At 44.0% G+C, this 15,544-nt stretch overlaps 1 protein-coding gene across 8 annotated transcripts in view; it reads left to right on the top strand.

Moving 5' to 3' along the window:
* The window catches only part of GRIA3 (glutamate ionotropic receptor AMPA type subunit 3), a 275,987-nt gene that overhangs the window by 71,624 nt on the left and 188,819 nt on the right, over nucleotides 1-15,544 (top strand). The gene's annotated exons all lie outside the window — the stretch shown is intronic.

The raw sequence follows: 15,544 nt of genomic DNA, 5'->3' as shown, positions 1-15,544 counted from the left end.
TTTCATGAACCCGAAGCAAGAGACCAGAGTTCTAGTTCAAGGTCTGCCATTTAACGAGCTCTCTGACCTTGACTAATGCATAGAAGCTCTCTTGGCCTTGTCTCCTCCCCTAAGGTGCCTCTCTTCTTAATGCAACATTCTATGATTTTTTAAGATATTATACCAGACATAGGACACTTTGTATCTTGCTACTAACCCTAACTCATATATTATCAGTTAATTAGTCAAGCAATTCTACAAGTTGTTACCAACCCCTAATGGTGTGTTCCAGTCTTGTGGTAGATGCTTATATAATACAGTTCCAATGGGAGTGGACAGAAAAGGACATTCATGAAACCATTTATGAAAAACATGGAACACTATCAAGTTGAATGTTACACTATAGACTCTGATTGCTCTAAGAATTGTGAAAAGGTAGTACCCCAGGAAAGTAGAGTTTTCAGAGAAGGCTGGCTAGATGATCTAGGCTTTAAAGGATGTGGAAGTTGTAGATTGCAAGAGAAGAGGGAGGTATGGTTTGGAGAAGGGGAAAAGAGATGAACCAAGGGCAGAATCAGGAAGGAGTGTTGTGTGCTCACGCAGAGCCTTGCCTGACAAGGGTACAAAAATAGTTTCAACATTCTAATTCACAATTTGCTAAATCCTAATGCATTTCATTTCTTTCAAACACTGAGGATGAATTAGCCTATTTCCATGTATATGGTGTATTCCAGTGTGTAACAACCTAAATTTCAGAACAGAAGGTTGTAAATCAGACAGCTTCTCTCCTGAAACCTTTTGTAAACTACTTATCAGTTTTACGAATACTGTACCTCTCATTTATTCAAAAGCAGAAGATACAGTTCATGTATTTTCTCCTCATCTCCCATGGCCCTTCTTTGCCCATTAGCTATCAATTGGAGGAAAGGAAGCAGAAGTCCATCTAGGTCTATTTCTTATCCTTGCCTCTTTTCTCAAATCATCTCACTAAATAGTTTGGACAAATCTGTGGTCTTGGAGCTAAAAAAAACCTTTCTTACTCATGTGTATTCATATTTTTTTCTCTATAGCCATTTAGCCAGTAGGACTGATCTGGTCTGCTTCAGAACTACTTTCTATAAACTTTTACAGTAACTTCCTCCTTGGAAAGCCTTCTTAAAACACTGAACCATGACCCTGTTCCAGGATTTCCAATGGCTTTTATTGCCCACACGGGGGGTGGGGGTGGGAAGTAGTCTATTCTTCAAGACTCAACATAATTATGCCTCAGCCAACTAACAAACCTGTTGTGCCTGTGTTACCTAATGAGCACCTTCCACTGCAGGCAGCTCCCATTTTCCACCATTGCCCAAATGTGCGAGAATTATGCTTGGTCTCAGCAACTTCACTTCTACTACTACCTAGAATTCTCTCCATCTTGATTATGAAAATCCTGTCGGTGCTTCCCCATTTTTCAAAACCCACCTCAAACTCTACCTCTCCAAGGTAGCCTTCCCTGGCCACTCCAGCTCATAGTCATTCATTCATTCAGTCAGTCAGTCAGTCAGTGCTAGGGTTACAATGGTGAACAAGATAGACATGGTTTCTGCACCTATCCTAATGGATAGGACCTAATTTTAAAAAGATTCTCAGTGATAGCCTCATTGAGAAGGGGCATTTAAGCTGAGAAGTAAAGGATCAGAAGGAGACAACCATGTGAAGAAAAGAGGGAAAGAGTTTCAAGCAGTGGAAATAGCAAGTGCAAAGGCCCTGTGGCAGGGAAGAGTTTGGCATGTTTGAGGAAGTGAAAGAAGACAAGTGTGGGTAAAGGGGAGTGAGGAGGTTGAGAGTGGCCTGAGATGAGACTGTAGAGGTAGACAGGAGGCAGAGCATAGCCATGGAGAATGAACAGGAGCCATGGTAAGGAGTATGAATTTTATTCGAACTTCAATGAGAAGTCTTTGGAGGATTCTGAACAGGGGAGTCACATGATCTAAGTTTCTGTAGAGAACGGAATGTGGTGCAAGAGTGAAAGAAGGGAAACCAATTAAAAGGCCACCGTGGTTATCTAGGTGAGAAATGATGGGAGCTTAGATTAGGCTGGAGATGGAGACAAGTGGATGGAGTTGAAATACATTTTGGACACAGAATCAACAGAAATTGGGGACAGGTTGACTGTGGGATATGAGGGAGAGGAAGGCTTCGTGGATGAATGCTAGGCTTTTGGCTTGAGAGACTGGGCAAAATGATAACACTGTGTACTAAGGTGACTGGGCAGGAGGAGAACCAGTTTTGAGGAGCAGAGATCCTGCCTACCTCTGAACAACCACAGAACTCTTTGGTCCATGCCGTTCACTTGGCACTTAACATACGTGTTCTCCATTGTTATTTCACTGGGTCTGCTATATACCTTCCCAAGCCCCTCTCTCCAGTGTGATAATAAACAATTGGTTAACCCCTAGATGTATACTTTGTGCCTACAGGGGTACATAGCACAGGCCTGGGGACACATTTAGTGTTTTCCCAATGCCATTACTGATTCATCAAGAGTAAGCCCATGTCCTTTTTTGTTGTTGGACTGAAAGAGAGAGAGAGAGACGGAGGGAGGGAGGGAGGGAGGGAGGGAGGGAGGGAGGGAGGGAGGGAGGGAAGGAGGGAAGGAAGGAAGGAAGGAAGGAAGGAAGGAAGGAAGGAAGGAAGGAAGGGAGGGAGGGAGGAAGGAAGAAAGGAAAGAAGGAAAGTGGGAAGGCGGGAAGGAAAGGAAGAAAGAAGATGGGAAGGGAAGAATGAGGGGAGAGAGAGAACCCAGTTTGTAAATCAAACCATGAGGTACAGTTCTTTAAAATATTCAATAAAGTATCTATTGTGTATTTCCTCATTTTCTACAATAATCATCTATTGCTTTCATAATAAAAATTGTAGGGAGAAATTACAACTGTGAAATCGAATTTTAGAATATTTTAAATTACACAAGAGAGAAATGGAAGACAGACAGAAGGGAACACCTCTAATTACATTCAAATAAGCTAAATACACAAATGATGTGACTCTATAAAGGCAGGGGTAAGTGAGAAGCTGAGAAATGGGTTACACAGTTGAGGTCATTTAAAAGATTTGTGGTGCAATCAGGGTAACATTGCCTCTGAAGTTATGAAACAGCGAATGGATTTCAAGGCTTTGTTGGCTACACGTGGATTTCTGTCTGCCAGGAAAGGTCTGGTTTTGTGTTTGCAGTCTTCACTTTGCTTTGTTACCAAAATACCACGTTGTTTCATTAATACAAAGTTGAAAATTCTGCTCTTGGTGCTATAGACAGAGAAATTCATTTCTTGGAAACATTATAAGGTGGACTAAGTGAGATACCTGCCCCTCTGTACCCTCTCCTCTTCACCGACACCCCTTTTTTATTTACCCAGGGCTCCCCACTGTGTCACTTCTCTACCCCTGCCCTCCCTGGCGGGAGCAAAGCCTTAACCTCTCTGTCCCAAATTGCCTCTACACCTCCACAGAAACTTTCCTGTCCCACATTTCGTTTCCACTGATTAATAGACTTTCTCTGCAAGTGACAAGAGTTCAGCTGACCAATGTACTCATGCTAATTTCTCTATGGCTGTTAATGACGTGATGCGTTAGCGCATCCAAGGAAGAAATTTCTAGTCAGGTAAGGGCCTTCTGTGGCATAGAACCCTAGTCCAAAGCGTGGCTTTCTGATGCTGGGATCCCAGGCACCACAAGTCCAGTTGGGGAGGCCTCTTGCCCACATACCTTCTCACACCAAAAGTCCTAAAGCCATGCCAGGGAGGTGACCACCTCTCCCAGTTTTCTGTTAGACCTGTCTTTTGGGTATAAGTGACCTAGTTATCTGTGGTGCGAACATTTCCCCCAGAACAGCAACATACTTGAGAACTGCAGCCAGACTCTTTCGTGCCCCTGACAACTCTCCTTGCCTTCAATGGGCACAGCCCACAGAGATGAAAGGTTCTGGCCCAGGCTGTGGCTCTTAGCTTAGATAATGAGATAATAGCTCTAAGTGCCCTTTGAGGCAACTAGTCCCTACCTTCTTGCCAGTGTTCAATAAACTCCTGCTGTTTCCCATTCTCAACCTGAAACTCCCTACTCAGTTCCCAAGTCACTCTCTGGAAGTCAATAGTCTTCTAACGGACCTTTATATTTGCTCTAGAAAGTTGGGGCAGAAACATGGGCGGTGGCAACAGGTAGTCCATCGGTCACCAAGCAATTATTGGGCATTTTCTAGTGCTAGCTTGTGCCAGGCCACTGGCAGTATTTAAGAGAGATAGAATTAGCTCCTGCCTTTGAAGAGTTCACAATCCTGTTGCTGAAATGGTGATTTATCTCAGGGGCCTGGAAAAAATTAATTTTTAACCCAACTGTTCCCTCATCCAATAATGACATGTGCATTCATTAGAGCAGACACCTTGTGAAAAGATTAAAAGTGTTGCCAGATAGTGAGGAAGATGGGAAAATGTTGGAAGAGCCTGAGGGCTTAAGAGGTAAAGAGATTTCCCCCCAGACAAGGAGAACGGGGCCTTTCCTCAGAGAAGTGTTTTCGGATTGACTAGATTCAGTGCCACACAACTTTCTGCATGTTGTCGTTTACCACCTACTTACACAACCTGGCTTCATCCCTCCCATCCAGTTCTCCATTCCCAAATAAAGCACAGAATCTGTCTCCCCTCTGTGTTTCTGTCTCTGTTTCTATCTGTCTCTTGCTCTCCCTCCCTCCCTCCTTCCTGCTTCCCTCTCCCTTCACATACACACACACACACATGCATACACAGGTGTGCACGCACACACGTACACATCCCAGTACCAATCGGTGGCACAAATCAATAAATCTCTATTACTGGCATCATTTTATCATAAGATAAAGCAGTTTGATAAGAGCAGCAGCCATTTTTTATAAGCACTTACTGCGCACTAGGCCATAAGTTTCTGGATTACCACACTGAATCCACATGGCATCCTCACATCTTTCCAACTGAGGAAACCAAGGCACAAAAAGGCTGAATTATGGCTCCTAGGATTACACAGCTCGGTGTGCCAAAGTAGCAAAACCAGGATTTCAACCCAGGTCTGCCGCATTCACAGTCCATGCATATGCTTTCGCTGCACCAACACTGCTTCCCACACTTGTAACATTTGAAAACTTCTACTACCTCTTCCGTTAGTCCTTCCTTCAGCCATTCATTGGAGGACCTGGTACCTCGACCCTCCCTACCCTAGGTGTCCTCCTGTGGATATGCTCCAGGGGTCGATTTCCTTCATAAAGCCTGGTGTCCACAAATGAACACCACAAGTCGTGGTCCCAGAGTTCCAGGAATCCAGATAGGCAGCAGATCAAAAATCCAGGTTAAGGGGCAAATGAGTAGCGACAGTAGCAAATGCAGCCAGACAGGAGGTGGCGAGGGGGGTTGTCTGTGGTGCAAACTTATGGAAAGCTGTGGTGGGGACCTGGCTCTGAGGTGAAGTGAACTCAGAGATTCCTCTCTGGGGCAGAAACGGTTCCCAGAGCAGAGAAAGATCTGAACCTGCAGATCCTCATCACTATGGCACCATTTTTGGTTGGAGAAGAAGAAAGCAAGGAGAGACAGATGATAGGTTCTACCATGGCTACTTGGCAGAAACTTGAAAAAAAATAGCAGGTACCTTGATGTAGAAGAAGAAGAAGAAGAAGAAGAAGGACAACTATTGTGGACTTTTTTTTTCTCCTCCACTTTAAAAGCCGAGTAAAGGATGCGCGAAGGTAACAGATGGCTCTAATTCTAGTCATGTCCATTTGCCTTCTGGGAAAAGCAAAGCCAAGAGAGTTTTTATTGAAATTCAAGCTACTTTTTACATCTGAATAAATTAGGAAGGGCCAGAGAGTACATTATGCTGTGAGAGACAGATACTAAATTCCCTTGTTTGAGCGGCCATAATCGGGGTTGACAGCACCTGAGACATTTGGTAGCTTCTGCGGCCTGCCTAATCCATTGTGATGAGTCCTCGACTATGAGAGCATCTTGAGAGCCTGTGCAATAATAACAGTGAATGACTATTTGGACTGGACTGTGAATAAAAGACCGCACATATGTCTATAATGAGAATTTCATTGAAAATGAAAATACCAAAGCTGTCATATTTTTTAATACTTCGATTTGCACATCCTTGACTGCTTTGGGGCATAAAAAGAGAAAGCGCAGAGCAATTTGTTGTCAGCTCTTGAAATAAATTATCATTTAAACACTTCCCCTCCACAAAGGTTATTAGCTTAGTAGCTTGTTCCTGGGGTTGGACCATCAGTAGGGGGAAAAAAATTGCAAGACATTAAACTACCCTTTCAAACGCTGAACATTAGTTACTATGGAAATTGTTCACTCAGTGGCTTCACATATTTTGCTGTAACTCTCCAGTGCTACAGATTAGACTGCAGCGACTATTAATAAATACTGTCATATTTTACAGCTGTCACGCAAAGCTGAAAAAAGGCTTCGCTGTGATTAGATCCTGTTTACTGTAATATTTCCAGCTCAGCCTCAGAAAGGCAGTTTTCCTATAAAGGTATTTTCCATAAGTAGAATATTTCTCCATCAGACAACATGACTAATTTTAATGTATCATTAACTCCTTGGTGGCAGTGAATTTGAGGTTGAGTTGACTTCACAGCCAGAGATCCATGCCTCTCCAGAGACACAGTAAGCTAAACTGTCAAATTTGCTCTCTTGGGTTGTCCTTCATATTCCGAGATGGTGTGACCATCGGGAGATGTGCTTCAAGTCGTCACCCCTGCCCCCAACACACACACAGAAGGACAAATTGGCACCGGTTTATCCACCTTCTTTTGCCCTGTCCCTCTGTGACTGATTGCATTGTTTGCAAGACAGCTGGCCAGGATTTAGGGCAGGAATGACACTTCAGTGGGCTAGCTCGAAATTCTGCTTCCTGAGCTAAAATGCCATCATAAGAGCAAAAGAAATAAATCTCCAACCCCCCTACCATGCATTAGCTGTTGGAATGGGATTCACATCTCTGAAAAAAAGGAGGTGACAGCTGGTAGGGTTGCTTTTGCTCTGACCTTCCATTGCTTTTCATCCAGCTCCTTGAGGAATTAACCTTCACTAAGCTGAATATCTCGTTTTCGATGAGTGGGTGGTCCTGACACTGTTGAGGGTTAGCTGGTATGTTCTGGTAAATTCAGAGTGGAGCCCTAGAGGTCCTTGAGAAGGCTCTTCTAAATGTTCCTTGGGAGAAGAGAGAAACTGTGGTGTAGACCCACAACTGTGGCTTTAAGATTTGTCCTCTGGAGCCCCTTTAGAAAACAACTAAAGCCAGGGCAGGAGTGCTGTGGAGGTTAAACAAAAGAATGCATGTACTGTCTTTAGCACCAAGCTGGACATAGTAATGTGCTCAATAAATTTTACCTCTTATTATTTTATTATCATAATGGAACAGTGGTCCTCAGTGGGGAGGGAAGGTGATTTGGCCCCCCACAGGGACATTTGGCACTATCTGGAGACATTTTCAGTAGTGGGGAGAGGCCAGGAATGCTGCTGAACATCTTACAGTGCACAGGACAGTACCCACCCCCAAAAGAATTATCTGGAACAAAATATCAATAGTGCCAAGTAGCAGCAGGGTCAAAGGACAGATGGTTGCACGACCTCCTCAACGGGTTGTCAGTGAACCAATCTAGCATTTACTGTCTCTTACTGTGCTTAGATTGGTGTTAAAAGCCAGTAGGTTCAATAGGAGGTAGAGCCTTCAGCTTTGAAGAGCTTCTATTATGGTCAGCAAGACAGGATAAGATTAATGCACATGAAATAAAGATAAGTGTAAAACAGCATAAGGCAAGAGCTAGATTGTGTAGTACAGATTTGAAGTACCGTGGGAATCCAAATAAGAGAGAGTTCACAATAGGCAAGCTGGACCCATCAGGGAAGGCTCAACGGAAGAAGTTAGACATTTCTCTAAGCCCACCACCCAACTAGCAATGACCTTCCTTGATTGCTAAGGCCAAGTTGGTATCTAGAACCAAAACAACATGGCATTCCCATCAACGCTCCCAAACGTCTGAGCTCAGGGCAAGAAACACAATTAAAAGAAAAACCAAAAAAAGGAACAATGTTCCTTTTACTAAATGGAAAGCAATTACAGAGCTGTTTGAAAATAGGCAGTAAACAAAAGAAGGGAGGAAAATACTGGCAAAATTCCACCCCCCCCCCCACCGACTAATCCTGTAACAAAAGTGCAATTTGCAACAAAATCAACAGTGCTCTGGCCCTCTCTCCTGCAGTCAAACACACTGTTTGGCATCAGCACCACTGCACATGATGCCTTAGCAGAAAAGCGGGCGGAAGCAAGGGAGACAGGATATGAGTGGGAGGTTAAGGCGGAGCACAGCTCGCTCCACCCCGCCCTCCCCTCTCCCCACCGCAGTCTCTATGGAGCACCTTCATTCAGGGGGCAAGTGGGGGCCCTAACAGAGACTACATCCCTCCCCATCTTCCTGGATCCTTTCCCATCAATAAGTTGCCAGTGTCGACTGCTCTCCTGCTTTGTCAACTCCACAAACGTCTGATTAATTCTCTGGTGCTAACTGCCTCGGCGGGCTTTCTCGGCAGTAGAACTGAGGCTAATTAAGATCACATCAGGCGAGGAGGCTGACAGGTTATGTTCCTGGGCCACACGGAACTTTGGCCAGGCACTGACTCCATGGTAGGCTTTGCATTTATTTCCACTAATTCCTGCATCAACGGGCCTCCGTTTTGTCAAAGATTTACATCCTTCTCCTTGGGGTAATGAGCTGCCACTGTGTTCGCTCTCGATTGCATTATTTCGGCTCCCTTTCATTTGAATTTTTAATATGCTTGTAAACAAAGATAACAATTAACAGTGGGGTCATTTTCCCTCCTAAATCATGTGTGTGAGAGACAGAGGGAGAGAGGGAGACAGAGACTGTGTGTGTGTGTGTGTGTGTGTGTGTCTGTCTGTCTTACTAGCATATAGCCCATAGAGGTGAGTTTAGGACAAGTAAAGGAAGCCCTACTTCTCACAGCAGGTAGAAAATGGAGGAAACATATGGAACTCATTACACCAAGTGGTGGATTAGACCGAAAATAAAAATAGCTTCTCCCTCCCCCCCCCCCAATAAAAGCTTAGGTGAATTCATGGATGACAGACCCATAGTGAGTTATTAAGGGAAAGAGATGTTTGGAGATTTCTCGAAACTGAGGTCACCACAAACTGCACAGACTTCAGGGGCCATATTTGCCTTCTCGTGGGCAAATGGTCACACAGAGTGCTGGCATTCTGTGCCCCGGGTTTTTAAAGATAATCTCACGATTATCAAGACTCCACTATGCATCTAGGAGGTGGAGAGGAATGCTGAGAAATAGGGCAACGTTCTTCAGGACGATTCTGTCTACTCTCATGGAATCAGAACCTCCAGCCACACAGCAAGAACACCCCCCTATTGTGTGAGGTGATCGGCCCAGCTAAGAATGTTGAAGAAAACCATCATCAAACCAGAACTAGTCCCATGCCTAACTCTGCCACTAAGTAGCATGTGTGATCCTGGGCAAGTCACAGAGCCTTTCTGGTCCTCAGATCCCACATCTGCAAAGTGAGGGAGTGAAACTCAGTCTTCAACCAACAATTGCCAAGCGCGGCAGTTGTGTGTCAAGGGCGTTATTGGGGTTATAGAAGGGAATGGAACAGAGTGCCTACCTTTAAGCAGCTCACAGTTTCAAAGGGGAGCAAAGACATGTAAATAAGTAAGTAGAATCTACAGCGATTCTTTTAGGTTCTAAAATTCTGTGGGCTATCATAGCACTTCCATTTCTTTCTCTTCTTTTCCCCATAATGAAACCAGAACTCCTTTTCAAATGACCACTCTTAGGGAGGGTCACAGAGACCTAAATATTCACCCACATTGGCTTTGGAAATTAGCCAGACAACTTCAGCATGCTCACATTTCCTTCTGGCTCACCCTTTAGTGCCCAGCCCTTAACCTTTCCTGGATCCTGCTGGGCAGAGGAGAAAAGGAAACAAGGCCAAGTTGGTAGATTAGGATGTCCAGTAGATCTTAAAACCCTTCATGATAGATCTCATAGGTTTTCTTCTAACGAGGTTTGCTGGAATTTTCAGCAGTCCTCCCTCCCCCTACCTAAGGCCTTTACTGCCAGCACCCTTCAAATTCTTAAACCATAGCCCCACACAGCCCTTTCTAATCTCAAGGCTTCTGTGAAATGAATGCATTCCTACCAAAAATGATACAGATTTCTAGGATAATAATGCAGCTTTGTTTCTTGCCTACATTCAAATTCTGTAAAGATTCAGAATGCTTCACTAGGCAAGACAGTTACAGTTTCACATGGGCTTTCCAGAGGATCTCCCCAAGTCTAGATCTGCAGGTCTCGTCTCCCCCTAAAACCTTTACCTTGATGCCCCACTGGGACCTCAAACTCAACATGCTGAACTCTCTGAATTTATCATCTTCCTAGAAAATTCTCTCCTCCACCTGTGTTCCCAGGCCCCATGAATGGTACTGCCTGGCTGCCCAAAGCAAAAATTTCATCCTTGAATCTTCCCTCTTCATCATTCCTCACACACCTCACCAAGACCCTCTTCTGCATTCCCACCACCACTGACTCAAGTGCAGTCTGCCATCACCTCCTGCACCATCCTCCTAACCCATCTCCCTCATCTTACACCCTCCACTGCCACCAGGCCGCAGTCTTCCCTTCCCGTCACTCACCTGCCTAAAGGCTTTCAGTGGTGGCCCGTGACTCCTCCCGTTGCATCCTAGCTTCTTAGCAGGGCACAGAAGGCCCTACCTGATCTGACTCCAACCTGTTTTCCTAGCCTCATCTCCTCTCATTTCTTACCTGCTAGCTCTCTACACTCTAGCCATCTGGAACTATGCTACTTTCAATAGGCCACAGGTGCTGTACATTTCTTGTTTTTGCCTCCATGCCTTTGCATATACTGTTCCAACTTTCTGGCACTCAACCCCCTCACCCCACTCCCTCCACCTTCACACACACACACACACACACACACACACTCTCTCTCTCTCTATCTGCTAAATGACATGGCCTTCAAAACTCTGCTCAAATATTCACTTCCCCAGGCCTAGGTGTCCCGGGTTGCCTGTCCTGTGTCCTCATAGTACTTTGTATATGCCTCTAGTATAGATCTGATCATACTATAATATTATTATCTGTTTATGCTTTTATCCTCCTCAAAAAACAGTGAACTTATTGAAGATTGTTGTCTTACTCATCTCTGCCAGCACTGTGCTAAGTGCTGAGTATGATAGTGCCTGGATGATTATTATTATTTGTCAATTGAACAAATGAATGAATGAATAACAGAACCTTCACTAAAAATAAAATGGGAGATTTGAGGGGCCTTGAGGAGCTGGTGAAGGAGAAGGATTTGGGTGGGTTGTATCTCCTCAGGTCATACATTAGATGTTGCCCACCTACCCCTTATACATTGGGCTAATCCTCACTTTGAGTCCTTCTGTGACCCAACCTCTTCACCAAAGATGTCACCTTCTTTTAAAGAAATTTTTTTTTTTTAAAGATATCACCTTCCTGGTCAAATCAACTTGGAAGCAGAATGAACATTTTAGTGCTGGGAACTTTAGTTATAGGTCTCTGGCTGAATGACAAGCCTCCAGGGCAGTAGATGGTCCCTGAGTCTCAGCCAATACAGAGTCATTAACATTTGAAGAATCTCAAGAACTAGGGTAGAGATACTGTACTATTTTATACCAACCAATGGTATTTAGAGATCCACATGAATTCTCTAAAGACAAGAGGAGCATGATATTAATTTCCACAGCTCCCAGTGAAAAAGTAAATAAAGCAAATGATTTCCAAATGTCTGTGTAGACAATGTGACAAGAATGAGAGGTGACCTGAGAACCAATGCAGTCAGTTCTCAGTTTCCATACAAGATGAAGCGAGCCAGGCACAGATAAGCCAAAGGGCATTCCTGTGGGCCTGAAATAGTGCCTTTTTATAACAGATTTTCCTTCTTGTTTCTATACTACTTAGGCTTGGCTGAACATGGGAATAAAGGGAGGTACCCTAGGGGAAGGGAACTTTAAATATGGTCCTTTCAATTATAAATTCCCCCAAATATAGGAAGCACCGTTTTGAGGAACTAGCAGGAATAGGATATAAAATAGTTGATGGAGAAGTAGAAGTGGATAAGGGGGACACAGAAGAAAAGAGAGGGAGGGCCGTGAATCCAGAGAGAAAAAGGGTGATACCAAGACCCCCAAAACAAACTTTGCTGATCTTAAAATGACCAGCCTTATTCCTGAAACCATAATGACTGACAGACATAAATCAGGAACAAAGACCCATCGGCAGTAAACATCGTAAGCCTGGTAACTTTTGCTAAAGAGATTTGAAGTGGGGCTTTATATTGCTTAAGAAATTCAAAAGAATTGCATCAGCTATAAAATTTCCAGGTTTCAACAAGCAAACTACAGAATTATTACACAGAAGCATTGTAAACCTCTGAGAGGCTGAGAAAAAGCCTCTAAAGATTAGTCAGGTCTCTTCCTGTCTTGGGAAGCTCTTGGTAGAGGTGTATTCCTCCTGAAAATCCTGAAGAGGAAATAACTGCTTTCCATTTGACCCAGGATAGCAGGAAGCTGTACAATATTATTGGCCAAAACTAGCCATTGTCTTTCATTTTTTTACTCTTTTCAACAATGTAAGTGTATTATGGCTTGTCCATAAGATGGTAACTTTCAAGAGTAAGCACTAAGGCTTATCTAAGTGATTTTTTTTTATCCCACCACTTTTATCTAGCACAGTGCTAGATGGTAGCACAAAAAGAAAATTTAGATGTCAAGCTGGAAAGGTCTTTAAAGTTCCTAAGTCTGAGGTTTCAGGTTCTGAAAAATGGATTGGCCCCATATTTTGTCGAGTCGGTAAGTCTCCTAATCTGTAATTCCACTTAAAATGAGGGATTCCAAAAATCTAAAGGCTAGCCACAGATTTATCATATTAAGCCTTTTCTACTCTGTCTCAATGCTTTTATCTACATAATGGCAGTAATATACTTTACACCCTATCTCGCAGGAGTAAAGAGGAATGGCATAATGACGTAAGCTAAAATCAAATGCTGAGCATGACTGCACAATTGCCTACAGCTCAAAGAACTCTGTAGATAAGTGGTTAAGATGCAAGACAGGCTCATCGTCTGTGCCCACAGAGTTACAGAGCTGTCCTCAAGGCTTTACCGGACAGAATTGAAAGAGCACGCACCTTTCCACATTCCACGTGTGCTCACCCACTCGGAGGATCCAGCCAGTTCTATCCCTTCTTTGCACCCATTAGCAAGTCAACGAGCCACCACATTAAATGGGAATAGTCCACAAATGCTCATCAGACCAGTGGCTCCCATGACACACTCGCTGGGGCCATACCATGGCCAGCAGGAATGGCCACAGGCTCTAGGCTCTGGGTTGTATGTCCGCTTCCACGCCCTTAGAGTGAGAGACTCCTTGTACCTAATTCATAAGACTGTTGCGCAGATCACATCCAAGAAAGGCACCTAGACAAGTTCCTGACACCTAGTCAGCATTCTGTCAGCGTCAGTCATCATTATTAGGCGCTTACTAGGGTCACAGGGAAGGGGTGAGGACGGAGACACAACACGAAGATCCTAGGCTGCCCTATGTGGTCTCTTCTGTACCTTTCGGGCGACCCTGCTAGCCTCTCCAGGGTGCTAATTTTGGTTCTCCTCCATCAGAATCAGAACCTATTCCTAGGAAAGGAGCAAGGAAGCTTATTTACATGACACGGGGGCAAAAGGACTGATGCACAACCTCACGCAGACATCTTCTGTTTTTGGTAAGTGCAGAAAGCCTCAGGTCCCAGGAAGGAAGGCTCGCCTCTGGAGTTGTGATACTCGTGATAAAGGAGGGGGATCTCCATCCAATACCAGGGATGGAGGATGGCTTCCTGCAATCCTAACTTCATAGCCAGCCCTCCGTCTGTTCCACATATTGCTAAGGCTAGGCCCATTGCTGAAGAGAAGGGAAGGATTAGAAGAGCTGGACCAGCGCATTTTGGTGGTTTTCCTGGGCACATGTTCTGGAGAATAATAAAACAGAAGATGGCATTCTCTTCGTTCACAAGCAAATCGAAACACCTAAAGGCAACTGAAGCTGAACAGACAACCTCTTTGGAAAATCTTGAAGCCAGCGGCTCCACCAAAAATATATCCATATTTTCATTTTTTAATAAGCTGACAGAAAGTGGAGCATATATCTTTTCTGACATATTTTAGGCTCTCTTGGATTCATAGTATGCATATGGAATCCTAGAATCGTGAAGCAAAGCTCGGTTTATGGTCTTACATTTGTTTGGCTTAAAGTCGGCCACTGTCGGGAAAGGGAGGGATGGCCAGGTTCTTTCCACAGGTTCCCTTCCAGTCTCTCCCTGCACCTGCAGGCACATTCCCTGCAGCCATGGCCATGGGACTGGATGGACCTGGTCATGTGTGTGCATCACCCACAAGGAGGGGTGTGAAAAGAAAGTGAAGAACAACAGAAAGCAGCGGGGGGAATCTCTGGTTATTGGGGGAGAGATCGTGAGAAGGATTCTTTCTGTGGCCTTAGAGATGAACAGATAAGATAGAACAACTACCTTCACTGACAAATCTAAAGTCAGCATCTTCCAAATCCCAGCTTCCTCATCACTTTATCTTAGGCATTGTCCCCACCAAGCAGACTTTCAAGAGTCCATGGTACAGTGTCCATATCTTCTGAACACAGAAATAGGACACGTGGTCTGACAGTATGTTTTCTTTTCCTTCTGGTTTTTCCAAGGCAGGCCTAAGGATTTCAGTCCCAGTTCTGACATCGATCAGCTGCACAACCTTGGGCAAAAACCACTCTGAGCATCTATAAAGCAGCAATGGTTAAAATATCTGCCTAATTGGACTGTTAACAAAAACTAAATGAGATATGGTAGAAATGCTTAGCAGTGTCCAATAAACAGAAATGCACCCAATAAATGGTAGCTATTATTACCTATGGTAATGATCGTAATTTTGCAAAAACATCGACATGAAACTGCATTTAGTTACTAACTTCAAGAAAAGGAGATACATGAAATTTGGCCTGCCCCAGAAAATCCTAGATGTCTTAATCACTGTATCGGTAGGTACTGCTTCCCCTTGAGTTTAACAAGGCATAGAAAGAAGGCAACCTTCTCACTGACCTCATCATTCCTCGTAGCTACTGATAAGCAATTTAGAGCTCTGTGAATCTGATTTCTCTCCCGGTCCCTATCTTTTGTGCTCTTTGAATATTCCAATTTGAAATTAGAGAAGTATCGCCATAAGCTATTTGCTTGTATGAGCTCACCTAATATGTTGTTGAGAGATCGAAATTATTACTTAACTGGAACCCACCAAAATGGAAGAGCATTTATTTTCATTAATATTGTTCAAAAGAAAACCTGCCATTTTACACTTCCAAGCATTTTTCCCATGTCTTTTGTCATCATTCACACCCTGTGAGGAGGGCAGTGCGGCTGTATCATTGCTGGTT

The sequence above is a fragment of the Phoca vitulina genome, unplaced genomic scaffold, assembly GCF_004348235.1.
Source record: "Phoca vitulina isolate PV1807 unplaced genomic scaffold, GSC_HSeal_1.0 scaffold62, whole genome shotgun sequence".
NCBI classification, from domain to species: domain Eukaryota; kingdom Metazoa; phylum Chordata; class Mammalia; order Carnivora; family Phocidae; genus Phoca; species Phoca vitulina.
This window is presented reverse-complemented; position numbering and strand designations above follow the sequence as displayed.